This window comes from Ranitomeya variabilis, chromosome 5, assembly GCF_051348905.1.
Source record: "Ranitomeya variabilis isolate aRanVar5 chromosome 5, aRanVar5.hap1, whole genome shotgun sequence".
Taxonomy (NCBI): Eukaryota; Metazoa; Chordata; class Amphibia; order Anura; family Dendrobatidae; genus Ranitomeya; species Ranitomeya variabilis.
The window spans coordinates 269,628,854-269,645,901 of record NC_135236.1 but is presented as its reverse complement, the minus strand read 5'-3'; the positions used below and the strand labels follow the sequence as shown (position 1 = coordinate 269,645,901).

The window sequence follows — 17,048 nt, the reverse complement described above, 5'->3', positions numbered from 1 at the left end:
ATAATTTTTTTATGTTTTGGCGCTTTATACAATAAAAACTATTTTATATAACAAATAATTATTTTTGAATCACTTTATTATGAGAGCTATAACTTTTTTATTTTTCTGGTGATGGAGCTATATGGCGGCTATTTTTTTGCAGGACAAGATTGCCTTTTTCAGCGTTACCACGTTTATTTATATCTGTCTTTTTGATCACGTGTTATTCCACTTTTTGTTTAGCAGTATGATGATTTTGGCATTGTTTTTTTGCCTTGTTTTTTTAATGGTCTTCACTAAAGGAGTTAACTAGTGGGACAATTTTATAGGTCGGGTCATTACGAATGCGGCGATACTAAACATGTGTACTTTTATTGTTTAGATTTTTTTTGTTCAAATATTCATTTATTGATGGAATAAATATTGATTTTTTTATTATTATTTTTTTATTATTTTTTAAAACATTTTTACAATTATTAATTTTTTTTAAATTCACTCTGAGTTTCACACTGTTTCCCACTATGGGACACTCATTTTGTGCAGGCTGATTGCTTCTATAGTATGCAGATCTGCTATAGAAGCTATATAAGCCGTCAGCACTGAAGCTTCTATATACTGACCTCAGAGCCTTCCTGGCATGCACTGTGCTTGACAGGAAGTCTCTCAGGTCCAGAGACTTGACTTGTCGTCATGACCACATCGGGTCTCAATGGCAGCGATCGGGACCCCGTGGCATGCCTTGAGTTCTCCAATCCAAAGGCAGAGGAGCTGTCAGCCCCTGTGCCGGCTCCAGAAAGCTGCGATCATGTTTGATCGCAGTGTTCCAGGGGTTAAAGTGCAAGCAGCGATCCGTGACCACTCCTGGCACTTAGTGCCAGTTGTCAGCTGTGAAAATCAGCTGACACCCGGCCGCGAACACCCCCAGTGATCGTAACCGATCATTTAGACGTACTATTCCATCTATGAGAATTAGGGCCCAGGTCACATGGACGGAATAGTACGTCTGATGGCAGAAAGGGGTTAATTAAACTGATAGGACTTTATTTGGAAAGGCACACACCTGTCATAATCGTTAAACGGAAGAAGTTTGGGACCACCAGAAGTCTTCCTAGACCTGGCTGTCCAGCCAAACTGAGCAATTGTGAGAGAAGAGCCTTGGTGAGAGAAGTAAAGAAAAACCCCAAGATCACTGTGGCTGAGCTCGAGATGCAGTAGGGAGATGGGAGAAAGTTCCACAAAGTCAACTATAAGGAGATAAGGGGAGGGGGAAAAAATAATAAATTACTGATAGGGATTTGTTATAAATCTCCAAAAATAATGGAAGCAATGGAGAATATCCTCGTAAAGCAAATAGATGAAGCTGCGACTCAAGGAGAAGTCATTATTATGGGGGACTTCAACTACCCTGAAATAGATTGGGGAACAGAAACCTGCAGTTCCAGCAAAGGTAATCGGTTTTTGACAACTATGAGAGACAATTACCTTTCACAACTGGTTCAGGACCCAACAAGGAGGGGGGCACTGCTAGACCTAATATTAACCAACAGGCCAGACCGCATATCAAATATAAGGGTTGGGGGTCACTTGGGGAATAGTGATCACAAAATAATAAGTTTTCATGTAACCTTTAATAAGATGGGTAGTAGGGGGGTGACAAGGACACTAAACTTCAGGACGGCAAATTTCCAACGGATGAGAGAGGATCTTGGTGCAATTAACTGGGACGATACCCTGAGACACAAAAATACACAAAGAAAATGGGAGACGTTTATTAGCATCCTGGATAGGACCTGTGCACAGTATATACCGTATGGGAATAAACATACTAGAAATAGGAGGAAACCAATATGGCTAAATAGAGCTGTAAGGGGCGCAATAAGGGACAAAAAGAAAGCATTTAGAGAATTAAAGGAAGTAGGTAGTGAGGAGGCATTAAATAAATACAGAAAATTAAATAAATTCTGTAAAAAGCAAATCAAGGCAGCAAAGATTGAGACAGAGAGACTCATTGCCAGAGAGAGTAAAAATAATCCCAAAATATTCTTTAACTATATAAATAGTAAGAAACTAAAAAATGATAGTGTTGGCCCCCTTAAAAATAATCTGGGGGAAATGGTGGATGAGGATGAGGAAAAAGCCAATATGCTAAATGACTTTTTTTCATCAGTATTTACAAAAGAAAATCCCATGGCAGCCAATATGATCAGTGATAAAAATTCCCAATTAAATGTCACCTGCTTAACCCAGCAGGAAGTACAGCGGCGTCTAAAAATAACTAAAATTGACAAATCTCCGGGCCCGGATGGGATACACCCCCGAGTACTGCAGGAACTAAGTACAGTCATTGATAGACCATTATTTTTAATCTTTAAAGACTCCATAATAACAGGGTCTGTACCACAGGACTGGCGTATAGCAAATGTGGTGCCAATATTCAAAAAAGGGGCAAAAACTGAACTCGGTAATTATAGGCCAGTAAGCTTAACCTCTACTGTGGGTAAAATCCTGGAGGGCATTCTAAGGGATACTATACTGGAGTATCTGAAGAGGAATAACCTTATGACCCAGTATCAGCACGGGTTTACTAGGGACCGTTCATGTCAGACTAATTTGATCAGCTTCTATGAAGAGGTAAGTTCCGGACTGGACCAAGGGAGCCCAGTGGACGTAGTGTATATGGACTTTTCCAAAGCTTTTGATACGGTGCCACACAAAAGGTTGTTACATAAAATGAGAGTAATGGGGATAGGGGAAAATATGTGTAAGTGGGTTGAGAGCTGGCTCAGGGATAGGAAACAAAGGGTGGTTATTAATGGAGCACACTCGGACTGGGTTGCGGTTAGCAGTGGGGTACCACAGGGGTCAGTATTGGGCCCTCTTCTTTTTAACATATTTAGTAATGACCTTGTAGGGGGCATTCAGAGTAGAATTTCAATATTTGCAGATGACACTAAACTCTGCAGGGTAATCAATACAGGGGAGGACAATTTTATATTACAGGATGATTTATGTAAACTAGAAGCTTGGGCTGATAAATGGCAAATGAGCTTTAATGGGGATAAATGTAAGGTCATGCACTTGGGTAGAAGTAATAAGATGTATAACTATGTGCTTAATTCTAAAACTCTGGGCAAAACCGTCAATGAAAAAGACCTGGGTATATGGGTGGATGACAAACTCATATTCAGTGGCCAGTGTCAGGCAGCTGCTACAAAGGCAAATAAAATAATGGGATGTATTAAAAGAGGCATAGATGCTCATGAGGAGAACATAATTTTACCTCTATACAAGTCACTAGTTCGACCACACTTAGAATACTGTGCACAGTTCTGGTCTCCGGTGTATAAGAAAGACATAGCTGAACTGGAGCGGGTGCAGAGAAGAGCGACCAAGGTTATTAGAGGACTGGGGGGTCTGCAATACCAAGATAGGTTAATACACTTGGGGCTATTTAGTTTGGAAAAACGAAGACTAAGGGGTGATCTTATTTTAATGTATAAATATAGGAGGGGACAGTACAAAGACCTTTCTGATGATCTTTTTAATCATAGACCTGAGAAAGGGACAAGGGGGCATCCTCTACGTCTGGAGGAAAGAAGGTTTAAGCATAATAACAGACGCGGATTCTTTACTGTAAGACCAGTGAGACTATGGAACTCTCTGCCGTATGATGTTGTAATGAGTGATTCATTAATTAAATTTAAGAGGGGACTGGATACCTTTCTGGAAAAGTATAATGTTACAGGGTATATACACTAGATTCCTTGATAAGGCGTTGATCCAGGGAACTAGTCTGATTGCCGTATGTGGGGTCGGGAAGGAATTTTTTTCCCCATGGTGGAGTTACTCTTTGCCACATGGGTTTTTTTTGCCTTCCCCTGGATCAACATGTTAGGGCATGTTAGGTTAGGCTATGGGTTGAACTAGATGGACTTACAGTCTTCCTTCAACCTTAATAACTATGTAACTATTACTGCAGCCCGCCACCAGTCAGGCCTTTATGGTAGAGTGGCCCAATGGAAACCTCTCCTCAGTGCAAGACATATGAAAACTTGAACAGAATTTGCTAAAAAAACACTTGAAGGACTCCCAGACTATGAGATATAAGATTCTCTGGTCTGATGAGATGAAGATAGACTTTTTTGGTGACAATTCTAAGCTGTATGTGTGGAGTCCTGACCTAAACCCAATTGAGCATCTCTGGAGAGACCTGAAAATGACTGTCCACCAACGTTTACCATCTAACCTGATGGAACTGGAGAGGATCTGCAAGGAAGAATGGCAGAGGATTCCCAAATTCAGGTGTGAAAATCAAAAGGGTGCTTCTACTCAATACTCATCAAAGGGTCTGAATACTTATGACCATGTGATATTTCAATTTTTCTTTTTTAATAAATTTGCAAAAAATTTTTACATTTCTATTCTTTTTTTCAGTTAAGATGGCGTACAGAGTGTACATTAACCCCTTAAGCCCCGAGGGTGGTTTGCATGTTAATAACCGGGCCAATTTTTACAATTCTGACCACTGTCCCTTTATGAGGTTATAACTCTGGAACGCTTGAACGGATCCTGGTGATTCTGACCTTGTTTTCTCGTGACATATTGTACTTCATGATAGTGGTAAAATTTCTTTGATATTACCTGTGTTTATTTGGGAAAAAAAACGGAAATTTGGTAAAAATTTCGCAATTTTCTAATTTTGAATTTTTATGCCCTTAAATCACAAAGATATGTCACACAAAATGCTTAATAAGTAACATTTCCCACATGTCTACTTTACATCAGCACAATTTTGGAAACAAATTTTTTTTTTTGTTAGGGAGTTATAAGGGTTAAAATTTGACCAGCAATTTCTCATTTTTACAACACCATTATTTTTAGGGACCACATCACATTTGAAGTCATTTTGAGGGCTCTATATAATAGAAAATAACCAAGTCTGACACCATTCTAAAAATTGCACCCCTCAAGGTGCTCAAAACCACATTCAAGAAGTTTATTAACCCTTCTGGTGCTTCACAGGAATTTTTGGAATGTTTAAAAAAAAAAATGAACATTTAATTTTTTTTCACAAAAAATTTACTTCAGCTCCAATTTGTTTTATTTTACCAAGGGTAACAGGAGAAAATGGACCCCAAAAATTGTTGTACAATTTGTCCTGAGTACCCCGATACCCCATATGTGGGGGTAAACCACTGTTTGGGCGCATGGCAGAGCTCGGAAGGGAAGGAATGCAAAATTGGCTGGAATTGAGATGGGACATCACGTTGCATTTGCAGAGCCCCTGATGTACCTAAACAGTAGAAACCCCCCACAAGTGACCCCATATTGGAACCTAGACCCCCCAAGGAACTTATCTAGATGTGCTGTGAGAACTTTGAACTCCCAAGTATTTCACTACAGTTTATAACACAGAGCCGTGAAAATAAAAAATCATTTATTTCTACAAAAATGTTTTTTTAGCCCCCCAAATTTTTATTTTCCCAAGGGTAACAAGAGAAATTGGACTCCAGAAGTTGTTGTCCAATTTGTCCTGAGTACGCTGATACCCCATATGTTGGGGTAAACCCCTGTTTGGGCGCTCGGAAGAGCTCGAAAGGGAAGGAGCACTGTTTTACTTTTTCAATGCAGAATTGGCTGGAATTGAGATCGGACGCCATGTCGCATTTGGAGAGCCCTGATGTGCCTAAACAGTGAAAACCCCCAATTCTACTGAAACCCTAACCCAAACACACCCCTAACCCTAATCCCAACCACACCCCTAACCCCAACTCCAACACACCCCTAACCCTAATCCCAACTATAACCTTAACCACACCCCTAACCCTGACATACCCCTAACCCTAATCCCAACTGTAAATGTAATCCAACCCTAACCCTAGCCCCAACCCTAACCGTAGCCCTAACCCTAATGGGAAAATGGAAATAAATACATTTTTCTAATTCTTTTATTTTTCCCTAACTAAGGGGGTGATGAAGGGGGGTTTGATTTACTTTTATAGCGGGTTTTTTAGCTGATTTTTATGATTGGCAGCCGTCACACACTAAAAGACACTTTTTATTGAAAAAAATATTTTTTTCGTCTCCACATTTTGAGAGCTATAATTTTTGCATATTTTGGTCCACAGAGTCATGTGAGGTCTTGTTTTTTGCGGGACGAGTTGACGTTTTCATAGGTAACATTTTCGAGCACGTAACTTTTTTTGATCGCTTTTCATTCCGATTTTTGTGAGGCAGTATGACCAAAAACAGCTATTCATGAATTTCTTTGGGGGGAAGGGGGGGGGGGGCGTTAATACCATTCCGCGTTTGGTAAAATGGATAAAGCAGTTTTATTCGTCGGGTCAGTATGATTACAGTGATACCTCATTTATATAATTTTTTATGTTTTGGCTCTTTTATAAGATAAAAACTATTTTATAGAAAAATGATTATTTTTGCATCGCTTTATTCTGAGGACTATAACTTTTTTATTTTTTCACTGGTGATGCTGTATGGCAGCTCGTTTTTTGCAGGACAAGATGACGTTTTCAGAGGTACCATCATTATTTATATCTGTCTTTTTGATCACGTGCTATTCCACTTTTTGTTCGGCGGTATGCTAATAAAGCATTGTTTTTTGCCTCGTTTCTTTATTTTTTTTACGGTGTTCACTGAAGGGGTTAGCTAGTGGGACAGTTTTATAGATCGGGTCGTTACAGACGCAGATTCGCAAGTGATTTACAGTACAATGTAAATCAATAGGAAAAAAAAATGCTGTGCTAATAGTGCTGAAAATTCCGTGCGGAAACGCTGCGGATTAAAAAAAGTAGCATGTCACTTCCTTTGTGCGGATCTGCATTGCTTTTGTACCCATTCCATTATAGAAATCCGCAGGGGTTAAAAACAAAGTAAATCCACACATAATCCGCAGCAAATCTGCACAAAAAAACGCATCAAATCCGCACCTGCGTTTTCCGCCAAGAGATACAGAATCCGCACAAAAAATTCCTAAGGCTAATCCGCAACGTGGGCACATAGCCTAAAAGTATATACGCTTATTATTTCACATGGGAATTCGTGTATTTCTACCTTTTTTCTATGCAAATTGCCTCTTCAGAGAAAAAGAGGACTTGAACTCTATAGCACCTCCTATTGGAAGTAGCGATCCTACAAGTTACAATCAACCCTTAAGGCTATGTGCACACGTAAGAAAAGAGGTGCAGAATTTTCTGCACTAAATCTGCATCTCCTGGCAGAAAACGCAGGTGCAGAGTTGATGCAGTTTCGGGGCAGTTTCTGTGCAGTTTCTGTGCAGATTTTACCAGTGCATATTTTTATCATGGAGGGGTGCAGAAACGCTGCAGAACTGCACAAAAGAAGCGACGTGCACTTCTTTGAAATCTGCAGCGTTTCTGCGGAATTGCCGCGGAAATTTCTGCGGAAATTTCCGCGGCAATTCTGCAGCTCCTGCCGCGGGTATATCGCATGCGGAATTGGCATGCATATTCCCGCAGAAAACTAGCGTTTTGCAAGCATAATTAGCTTGCAGAATGCTAGCGTTTTCCAAGCGATCTGTAGCATCGCTTGGAAAACTGATTGACAGGTTGGTCACACTTGTCAAACATAGTGTTTGACAAGTGTGACCAACTTTTTACTATTGATGCAGCCTATACCGCATCAATAGTAAAAGATAGAATGCTAAAAATAATTAAAAAAAATAAAAAAATGGTCAGCAGCTTCCGTTCCTATAGATGGCGTGTGTGCAGGACCTTTGATGACGTCGCAGTCACTTGATCGCGACGTCATCGCGATCATGTGACCGCGACGTCATCGCAGGTCCTTCACACACACCATCTATAGGAACGGAAGCGGACACGTGCACCGCTGAAAGGCGGGAGGACTCCGGGGGCTATCGAAGGTGAGTATATCATGATTTTTTATTTTAATTATTTTTTTTTTTTTAAATTATATGGTGCCCAGTCCGTGGAGGAGAGTCTCCTCTCCTCCACCCTGGGTACCAACCGCACATGATCTGCTTACTTCCCGCATGGTGGGCATAGCCCCCTGCGGGAAGTAAGCAGATCAATGCATTCCTAGGTGTGTGGAATCCTCGCGATTCCGCAAATTTATTGAACATGCTGCATATTTTTCCGGAATGCGATTCCGCTGAGGAAAAAAATGCAGCATGTGCACAAAAAATGCAGATTGCATTCTATTAAATAGGATGCTTAATGTGAGCGTTTTTTTTGCGGTTTTATAGCGTTTTTATAGCGAAAAAAATGCGAAAAATCTGCTACGTGTGCACACAGCCTAAATCGCAGTGCAGTTCTGCAGCGTTTCTGCACTAAATCTGCATCATGTGCACATACCTTTAACGAGTCTTGCAATATGACTTAGAATAAGAGCCAAATCAGTATCTCAATTCGCAGACACGGTATTTTGGGCTGTTGGCCCTCGTCAGTGCGAAGCATGAGAACTGATTTGGCTAGGTGAGAGGCTCTGGACTGAGGTCTGAGGGGTAAGGTTTCTCCTTGTGGAGAGTGACGTACCAGCTCTGACGAATGTTGACGAGGGCTAACAGCCGCAAACACCGTGTCTGCGAATTGAAATACTGATTTGGCTTTTATCCTAAGTCATATTGCACGACTCGTTAAAGGGTTGACTGTGACTTGTAGGATCGCTACTTCCAACAGGTGGTGCTATAGAGTTCAAGTCCTCTTTTTCTCTGAAGAAGTAATTTGCATATTACATTTCCCAGAGGAGCATTGCACGGCGAATAAGCCTCCTTACCTTGACAAGCCAGAGATGGTATGTCACTTTCCACAAGGAGAGAAAACATACCCATTTTCAGCAGACAATATCTCTGTTTTGTGTAATCCAGACAGTAGTGACAGCAGTGGCGTAACTTGAAACTCATGGGCCCCGATGCGAAAGCTCCAACGGGGCCCCCGAATATTTTAAATCTTTAATAGCAATAGTCTTTTTCTATAGGCCAAAGGGACTTTTAGGGCCCTCTAGGCTCCAGGGCCCGGGTGCGATTGCAACCCCTGCACCTGTTGTAATTACACCCGAGTGACAGGAGGTCATCCTGCCAGAGATTACAAGCACTGATTTAGTGACTGTAGTCAGAGCCAATGTTGATCGGTGCTGTGTGTGGCTGTGAAACCTGATCCTGTAGCAATCAGCACAGAGCTCCGGGGCCACAGTGAGTAAATCACTGTACTCTGACCTGTTAAAATATAAATAAAACAATTTCTGAGCGGGGCTCACCTGCTATTGGCAGTGCGGAGACAGGGAGAAGCTGCAGGAGCGTGACAAATGGTGGATCTCAGGCCACATTGTGTGCTGATCTCCATCTACAAAGGTGGGATGCTGTCCTGGCTGGGAGGAGGAGCTAAGCAGACAGGGACGTGTGCACGTATGGACACTGGAGGGAGACACGGGCCTCCGCCCGAATTAAAGTGCCTAGCAATGAGCCTGGCAGTACGCCACTGGATGGAGGCCCTTAAGGTGAGTGGGGGCCCAAGGCATTTGCCTAGTCTGCCTGCCTCTAACGCCGGCCCCGATGACCACCAATACGTCTTTTTACTGACCTGCGATTTAAGAGAAGAGCATTCTCCGACAGGTGACAATCCTGCAGCTGTCAGCTGTACACTGTAGCTGACAACTTGCTGCATCAATAGTGACTACAGCATCTAAATGGTTAACAGAGTGTGGGGCTCCCTCTTAAATTCCATTGGCACCCTGAGATCTTGCTCATGTGGTCTTGATGTTTGTCATCGCAGTTCATGGCCAAATAATGGGCTTAGAGTCTTCCGGCTAGAGCAGCTTGTTCAGAAGTTAGCGACATTTAGATGGTAAAAATAACATTTTTCCTTTCTGTCATGACACTTTTAATTAATTCCTGAAAAGCACCTGAAGGGTTAATAAACTACCTGAAATCAATTTTGAATACATTGAAGGGGGTGTTTTTTTTAAATGGTATCACTTTTGGGGGTTTCCAATATATAGGACCCCCAAAGTCACTTACAAACTGAACAGGTCCCGAAAAAAAAGTTTTGTAAATTTCCTTGAAAAAATGAAAAATTACTGCTACATTATTAATCCTTCCAAAATGCTAACAAAATAAAACATTTCAAAAATGGTGCCAATGTAAAGCAGACATGAGGGAAATGTTATTTATTAATGTTTTTGTAATGTGCTGCTGCAGTGCAGTATAGTGCAACCTCCACCAGGAGGTGCTGGTTAAGGAAAAGAGGTTGTACACACAGCGCAGCAATACTGAACAACAACACATGTGTCACAGGTAATGAGAGAGAAGTCAGACATTCCAAGGTCATACACAGACAGATAAGCGCAGTACACAGGGGAAGTCAGAAGAATGGTCGGGGACAAACAAGAAGTCAGAGCCTACCGGGAACGTGGTAACCAAAATGTGAGACGTAAGACGAAGTCGGGATACAAGCCAGAGGTCAGAACAAGTCATAAACAGGTACAGGCAGTCAGAGGCAAAAAAGGAACACTAGTACAAGTGAACAGGTCAGGTGCTCAAGCCGTGCAGCATGAACTATAGCTGACACTGGCCCACAGGCTGCAGAGAACTTAAATAGCTCAGCCAGCTTCAAAGTTAGGCAGAGGGGATTAACTCCCATATGACCAGTCCAGAGAGAAGACAGCTGAACATAAACTCAGAACTGGATCATGACAGTTTTATTGTGGTATAACTATCTGGATTGAAGGGATAATCATTAAAAATTTGAAAATTGCAAATTTTTTAAAATTTTGGTCAAATTTCTGATATTTTTATAACAAAACGTAAAACATATCAGCTTAAATTTACCATTATCATAAAGTATAATGTTAATTATGCAAATTGTCTCTTCAGAGAGGAAGAGAGCTAGAACTCTAGTGCCACCTATTTGAGGGTAGCAATTCTACAAGTCAATGTTGACCCTTTAACCAGCCTTGTCATATCACTTAGGATAATAGCCAAACGAGAATCTCAATTTGCAGACACTGTGTTTCGGGGCACTGCCCCTCATCAGTGCAAAGCGGAGGTCTGGTTTGGCTGTGTGAGAGGCGTCAGACTGTTATCCAACAAGTATTGTTTATCCTTGCGGAGATCGACATGCTAAGCATGCCGAGATGAGGAGACTTAAACCCGCAATGCTCCTCTGGGTAATATGCAAATTATGCAAATTGTCTCTTCTGAGAGGAAGAGAGCTAGAATTCTAGTGCCGCCTATTTGAGGGTAGCAATCCTACAAGTCAATTTTGACCCTTTAACGAGCCTTGTCACATGATTTAGGATAATAGCGGCAACATTGACTTGTAGGATTGCTACCCTCAAATAGGTGGCACTAGACTTCTAGCTCTCTTCCTCTCTGAAGAGACAATTTGCATAATTAGCATATTACCCAGAGGAGCATTGCGGCTTTAAGTCTCCTCATCTCGGAATGCTTAGCATGTCGATCTCCGCAAGGAGAAACGATACTTCTTGGATAAAGCATAATGTGTCACAAAAAAAAAATCTCAAAATCAATGGGTTATGTATTTCAGAGTTATTACTACTTAAAGTGACAGATCAATGCAAAAATACCCAGACTCATATTGTTCAGTATGCCAAGCAATTAATGCCTAGCTACTTACATAACACTCCATGATAATTATATTCAAAAAGGAGAAAAATTGGAGTTTTTGGCAAAATTTCTATAACAACCTTTATTGAAACAGACCAAACATATATTAACAAACAAGATTTAAAAGATGTGATTAAAAAGGACACCAACACTGGCGGTGCTGGGGTGCGTCCAGTGGTGTGCCTCAGTCTGGGTAAGATGACCCTTTTATTCAACATAACATCTAGGTTGATTTTTGTGACCATATGTATTAAGGGGGCAGTATGGGAGAGGAATCCCCAGAGAAGATTCTACAACAGCCACTGGGCTATATTGATTAATGTCCTCCCTCCATTAACCTTTGGGAGCAGGTGGATGGACTTGTAGGTGATGGGGTCCTTAAAATATCATGTTGATTGAAGCCCTTTAGTATTACATTTAGTACTGAGTGCGGCCAGTGTTGGAGTCCTTTTTAATCACATCTTTTAAATCTTGTTTGTTAATATATATTTGAAGGTCTGTTTCAATAAAGGTTTTTATAGAAAATTTGCCAAAAACTCCAATGTTTCTCCTTTTTGAATATAATGTGACAGATGTTAGATTTTTAAAATTTGGCACCATCACTAAGGTGTTAAAACTGTTGAAGAAGGCACAAAAATTGTAATGAACATATAATACATTTGATGCACACAATGTACAATGCTTTTTTACAAAATTTGGGTACATTTTGCTCAGTAAATCTCCCTTTTATTCATCCCAATTGTGATCATTTTCTTTCCAAATGTATTCTCAACTGAGGTGCTGCATTTAATGAAAACATGTGCAATTTGCTAGTAGTGGTTGTGTAAAAGCAGCACTACATGTGTCAATACGTGTTAAAAAAAACACATTTGCTATCTAAGTTACAACTTGCAAACATCTGCTTAATCAATCGTTAACTCCCCCACTCCCACCCCTTCCTCTTACTCATAATATAATCTTACAGAAAATGTACTGCTTATATAGCGTGAGCTGGGACCATCGTGGGCACATCCCTGTAGAGTGACCATCATCGGCATTTTCATTTCAGCTCCTCTGCTACTTGGACAAAAACCGTATGTATGATATCTTCATTTACTCTCTCTTTCCCAATCTGCCTTTTATACAATCTTTGCATTACATCAGAACTTTAAATATTGAAACAGATTTGTTAATAAATAGAGTAAACAACAAAAACATTGGATTCGAGAATATTACAAATCAAAGTATTTACAGAATTGCTTAGTAAAAAATAGCATTTAATGGAAAATAACAATTCTGAACAACCTTTTCTTAGATCCCTGTTCTGTACTGTTTCTGCCCCATAAAATGGGGTGTGTATTTACAGTTTAAAGAAAAAGAAGTTTTATTATATTATGTTACTGCACAAATTGGCACGTTTCTATCAGGAGGGAAAGGAGAACACAGACTTATTAAGATGCAGCAGGGTTGTTATTTTATGAAAATAAAAAAGAAGTGAGAATAGAGTGTGTTTATGTAGAAAGATGTATTGGACGAGCCGACAAGTCCTCTTTTATTAGATTCATTATATACAGGTGCTTCTCACTAAATTAGAATATCATCAAAAAATTAATTTATTTCAGTTCTTCAAAACAAAAAGTAAAACTCATATTATATAGAGTCATTACAAACAGAGTGATCTATTTCAAGTGTTTATTTCGGTTAATGTTGATAATTATGGCTTACAGCCAATGAAAACCGTAAAGTCATTATCTCAGTAAATTAGAATACTTTATAACACCAGTTTGAAAAATGATTTTAAAATCCGAAATGTTGGCCTACTGAAATGTATATTCATTAAATGCACTCATTACTTGGTCGGGGCTCCTTTTGCATCAATTGCTGTATCATTGCGGTGTGGCATGGAGGCGATCAGCCTGTGGCACTGCTAAGGTGTTATGGAATCCCAGGTTGCTTTGATAGCAGCCTTCAGCTTGTCTGCATTGTTGGGTCTGATGTCTCTCATCTTCCTCTTGACAATACCCCATAGATTCTCTATGGGGTTAAGGTCAGGTGTTGTGTATCCGCTTTTTGGGCTCCCCTGGTGGTTGCTGGTGGTATTGGTGACTTGTTTGCACTTTGCTTCTTCTGTTCACCTGCTTCCATCAGCGTTTGGGAGTTTCCTATTTAACCTTGCTCTCCAGTCATTTCCTTGCCGGTCATCATTGCAACCAGAGCCTTCGGTTGCATGTTCCTGCTACTAGTCTGCTGATCAGCTAAGTGGACTTTGTCCTTTTGTTTTGTATCTTTTGTCCAGTTTGCAGTTTTTGTAATTCTCTGTAGCTGGAAGCTCTTGCGGGCTGAAATTGCCACTCCTGTGTCATGAGTTGACACAGGAGTCTTAAAGTAATTTCAGGATGGTTTTTGAAAGGGTTTTCAGTTGACCGTGAAGTCCTCTTTTGTATCCTTCTGCTATTTAGTAAGTGGACCTCTCTTTGCTAAATCTACTTTCATACTGTGTATGTCTTTTCCTCTTAATTCACCGTTATTACATGTGGGGGGCTGCTATCATCTTTTGGGGTATTTCCCTAGAGGTAAGCCAGGTCTGTTTCTTCCTCTACCAGGCGTAGTTAGTCCTCCGGCTGGCGCGTGGCATTTAGGAAGCCGTAGGTATGCTCCCTAGCTACTATTAGTTGTGTGGTAGATTTAGCTCACGGTCAACTCGAGTTTCCATCACCCGAGAGCTCGTTCGTTATTTATATGTTTCTTACGTTCCCTTGCCATTGGGAACCATGACGGTATGACCGGCCAGTGTTAAACTTATTGGCAGAAGAAAGGAGAGAAAAAGGAAGTCTGTAAATTTTTTTTTTTTTCTTTTTCCCTATGCTTGCTTCATAGTTGGATCAGTTGTATTTCAGCTCTAATTACTGCCTTTGCCTTTCTCTCCTTATAATCCTTGAATGGCTCTGAGCTCACCTGTTTAAAGATGGATCCTCAGAGTTTGGCTGCAGGTTTAAATAATCTTGCTACGAAGGTTCACAATTTACAAGATTTTGTTATGTATACTCCTATTTCTGAACCTAAAATCCCTACACCAGAGGTGTTTTCCGGAGATAGATCTCGGTTTCTGAATTTCAAGTATAATTGTAAATTGTTCCTTTCTCTCAGACCTCACTCCTCAGGAGATCCTGTCCAGCAGGTTAAGATTGTAATTTCTTTGCTGCGAGGTGACCCTCAAAATTGGGCATTTTCATTGGCACCAGGGGATCCTGCGTTGCTCAATGTGGATGCGTTTTTCCTGGCTTTAGGGTTGCTTTATGAGGAACCTAATTTGGAGATTCAAGCTGAAAAAGCTTTGATAGCCCTATCTCAAGGGCAAGATGAAGCTGAGATATACTGCCAAAAATTTCGTAAATGGTCTGTGCTTACTCAGTGGAATGAGTGCGCCTTAGCAGCAAATTTCAGAGAGGGCCTTTCTGATGCCGTTAAAGATGTTATGGTCGGGTTCCCTGCGCCTACAGGTCTGAATGAGTCCATGACAATGGCAATTCAGATTGATCGGCGGTTGCGGGAGCGCAAACCCGTGCACCATTTGGCGGTATCTTCTGAAGAGATGCCAGAGAAAATGCAATGTGACAGAATTATGTCCAGAAGCGAGCGGCAGAATTATAGGCATAAAAATGGGTTATGCTTCTATTGTGGTGATTCTGCTCATGTTATATCGGCATGCTCTAAACGTACTAGGAAGGTTGACAAGTCTATTTCAATTGGCACTTTACAGTCCAAATTTATTTTTTCTGTAACCTTGATTTGTTTATTATCAGTTATCACCGTGGATGCCTATGTGGACTCTGGCGCCGCTCTGAGTCTTATGGACTGGTCCTTTGCCAGGCGCTGTGGGTTTGATTTAGAGCCTCTGGAAGTCCCTATACCTCTGAAGGGTATTGATTCTACACCTTTGGCTTGTAATAAACCACAGTTCTGGACGCAAGTGACTATGCGTATGACTCCAGACCATCAGGAGGTGATTCGCTTCCTTGTGTTGTACAATTTACATGATGTTTTGGTGCTTGGATTACCATGGTTACAGTCTCATAACCCAGTCCTTGACTGGAAAGCTATGTCTGTGTTAAGCTGGGGATGTCGGGGGGCTCATGGGGACACTCCTTTGGTGTCCATTTCGTCATCTATTCCATCTGAGATTCCGGCATTTTTGTCTGATTATCGTGATATTTTTGAAGAGCCTAAGATTGGTTCACTCCCTCCTCATAGGGATTGTGATTGCGCCATAGATCTGATTCCTGGCAGTAAATTTCCAAAGGGTCGTTTGTTTAACCTATCTGTACCTGAACATGCTGCTATGCGCGAGTATATTAAGGAGTCCCTGGAAAAGGGACATATTCGTCCTTCTTCATCACCTTTAGGAGCCGGTTTTTTCTTTGTCTCTAAAAAGGATGGCTCTCTGAGGCCTTGTATTGATTATCGACTCCTGAATAAAATTACAGTCAAATATCAGTATCCGTTGCCTTTGCTGACTGATTTGTTTGCTCGCATAAGGGGGGCTAAGTGGTTCTCTAAGATTGATCTTCGTGGGGCGTATAATTTGGTGCGAATTAAGCAGGGGGATGAGTGGAAAACCGCATTTAATACGCCTGAGGGCCATTTTGAGTATTTGGTAATGCCTTTCGGCCTTTCTAATGCACCTTCTGTCTTTCAGTCCTTAATGCATGATATTTTCCGTGAATATTTGGATAAATTTATGATAGTGTACTTGGATGATATTTTGATTTTTTCTGATGACTGGGAGTCTCATGTTCAGCAGGTCAGGAGGGTTTTTCAGGTTTTGCGGGAGAATTCTTTGTGTGTAAAGGGTTCAAAGTGTGTTTTTGGGGTTCAAAAAATTTCCTTTTTGGGGTACATTTTTTCCCCTTCTTCTATTGAGATGGACCCTGTCAAGGTTCGGGCTATTTACGACTGGACGCAGCCTACTTCTCTGAAGAGTCTCCAGAAATTCTTGGGCTTTGCTAATTTTTATCGTCGATTTATAGCTGGTTTTTCTGGCGTTGCTAAACCTCTGACGGATTTGACTAAAAAGGGTGCTGATGTTGCCAATTGGTCCCCTGCTGCCGTGGAGGCCTTTCGGGAGCTTAAGCACCACTTTTTGTCTGCCCCTGTGTTGCGCCAGCCTGATGTTTCTCTTCCCTTTCAGGTTGAGGTCGATGCTTCCGAGATCGGAGCGGGGGCGGTTTTGTCGCAGAAAAGTTCCGACTGCTCAGTGATGAGACCTTGTGCGTTCTTTTCGCGAAAATTTTCGGCCGCCGAGCGAAACTATGATGTTGGTAATCGGGAGCTTTTGGCCATGAAGTGGGCATTTGAGGAGTGGCGTTATTGGCTTGAGGGTGCCAAACATCAGGTGGTAGTTTTGACTGATCACAAGAATTTAATTTATTTGGAGTCTGCCAGGCGCCTGAATCCTAGACAGGCACGTTGG

At 41.1% G+C, this 17,048-nt stretch overlaps 1 protein-coding gene across 3 annotated transcripts in view; it reads left to right on the top strand.

The window, feature by feature from the left end:
• Positions 1–12,592: 12,592 nt before the first annotated feature.
• The window catches only part of LOC143775760 (TRPM8 channel-associated factor homolog), a 164,099-nt gene continuing 159,643 nt past the window's right edge, over positions 12,593–17,048 (top strand). Inside the window, exon 1 of one of the 3 annotated variants that reach the window (XM_077264282.1) lies at positions 12,593–12,672. The gene's annotated coding sequence lies outside the window, so the exon portion shown is untranslated. The remainder of the gene's footprint in view (positions 12,673–17,048) is intronic. The other 2 variants (XM_077264281.1, XM_077264283.1) reach the window with 2 other exon arrangements.